Below are 2,425 nucleotides of genomic sequence, written 5' to 3' on the forward strand. Positions count from 1 at the left end.
AATCTTGTCATGAACCCTATGAAGGAGATACTGTTACCCTTATTGCTCCATTTTACAAATGAGAAAGAAGCATCAGCGAGGTCAAATAAATTTCCCCATGTCTATCAAATTCCTTCAAAGCAGGTTTCTCAATCTCAGCGGTATGAACATTTTGGGGTAGGTCATTCTTTGTTGGAGAATAGTGAGGGTAAGCTGTCCTGTGCATTGTGGGATGTTTAGCAAGTTCCCTGGCTTCTACCCATTCAGTGGCACTAGGATTAACCTTCCAGCTGTGACAACCAAATAGGTATCCAGACGTTGCCAAATGTCCCGTGGTTGAGTCAAATACACTCCCCTATTAAAAATCTTCCTTAGAAATTTCAATCTTAGTTGTTATATATTCCTCCTCTGTATTCTGGTGCCACTTATTGCCAAAGTTTAAATAATGTTTTTGATTTTGTTTTGTATACATCTTGTCTTCGCAAAAAACACTTTTTTGAACGCAAATTATTTCACATTTAACACAATGTTGGAAGCAAGCATCTTTCACCTTCAGCCACTCTTCTTCATTTCTTCTGTTATTTCCCCTCCTACTTTGGACCTTCATAATTCTTACTTAAACTGTTGAACTAACTTAGCTAGTCTCCCCTGCCTATATCCTTCCCTCTTCAAATGACATCATTCGTTCACTAATTGAAGACTCTCCCTAAAACACAGACATGATAATGCATGAATTGTTTGCTTAAAACCTCACTCAGAAACACGTCCTTAGCCTAATATTAAAGGTATTCCCCATTCTGGTCTCAATATTTCTTTCAAAAGTGATTTTTCATCACCTGTTTATGTGTGAGCTTGGCTCAAGTCAAACATGATTTTCCTGCTATATGTCCTATGGCTTCCTGTCTCCATGGTGTTCCTGCTCTTCTTTCTCTCATAGTCCTTCAATTTCTTTACATCCTTCAAAGCTAAGCTCCAATACCCAAGGTGCATTTTCCATCTTTCTTCCCTCAAGCAGGGAGGGATCCCATCCTTTAGATCCCCACAGACCTCTATCAATACCACTCTGATGGCTGTTAGCAATATTATTTGTATCAGAATTATGCATGTGCATGTATGTTTTTTCCTTCTGCTTCATGGGTTTCAAAGTCAAACAGAGCAGAATTTGACTCCTGGTATTCCCTTACTAGTCATGTTACCTTGGGCAAGTCACTGTAACTCACTAGCTCTCAGTTCCATTTCTTCACACTTAAAATGAGGATAAAGTCGTAGCTGTCTCCTAGTATTGTTTGAGGATTCGATAAAAATGCAGGAAGACATAGAGCTTGGCAGATAGGAAACATAGTAAGTGCCCCATGTATATTACCTACTAATTGTAAGAATAATCATTATCATTGTTAACTTTCTCTGGAATAGGCAGGCTAGATCAAAAAAAGCAGGTTAGATCAATTTGTTTCATACTTTGCTTGGTGACATTGGGTGACAGATTTACTTGTGAAGACTGACAAGGGCAGTGTCAGGAATTTAAAGTTACTTATTCTGGTACCAATACAGAAATGATATGTGCCAATAATCTAACCCCTCAGTGGAAAGCAGCTTTTGGAAGGATTTTGCAATAGAACATTGAAGACTTAGTGGATAATGCAGCCAGCCCTACTGAAAGAACTCATAGGAGCTGATTGGAAGGTCCCTGTGGCACAGAGAGAATGCTGTGAGCTAAAGCAGATGGCACAACATCAGAAAGCAATGGGTGGATAATGAGCATGGAGCTGAAAGGCAAAGATTAAATGGGAATGCATGGTTCAGGGAACATGAAATGAAACCTGTCTTTCAATTCAAAGCAGACAGTTCCATTTGGCTGCCATTGTGTGTTCCTGTGCAAAGCTCAGTTTGTCAGACTAGATGATGCAAATTTGTGGTCGAAGACATTACGAGGAGAGCAGCTGATGGGTCCATCAGACTTATGTCAGAACCAAGGCTAATTCTCCCCGTGGAACAGGGTGGAGTAAGAAGAGATGAGATTTTGAGACTTGATACACAGATGGGGAGCAGGGCAAACAATCTAGGAGGGCCCCAGAAGTAGGATAAAAGAAGGCTATGATATGTGTAGGTGTATCCAGCCACATACAGTGTGTAGAACTATAGTCAGGTTTGTGGGTGGCTTCAGAAAACAGGGCTAACCCACAGGAATTGACATTTGGGGGCAAGCTCCTGGAGGACAGGTAACTGTAATATTTATTGAGCAATTACTATATACCAGCCACTGCGCTAAGAGCTGTGTATGTATTGTCATTTCATCTACACAGTAACTCTGCGAGTAGGTGCTATTGTTATCCCCATTTTAAAGATGCATTCAGCAAGGTGCAGATTTTAAATTATTTGCCCGTGGTCACATATGTAGTAAGTAGCAGAGGTGAGATTTGAATCCAGATTTTTTTTTTAATTGCAG

Source organism: Rhinolophus sinicus, chromosome 5 (genome assembly GCF_057876585.1).
Source record: "Rhinolophus sinicus isolate RSI-liver-muscle chromosome 5, RSI-T2T, whole genome shotgun sequence".
Taxonomy (NCBI): Eukaryota; Metazoa; Chordata; class Mammalia; order Chiroptera; family Rhinolophidae; genus Rhinolophus; species Rhinolophus sinicus.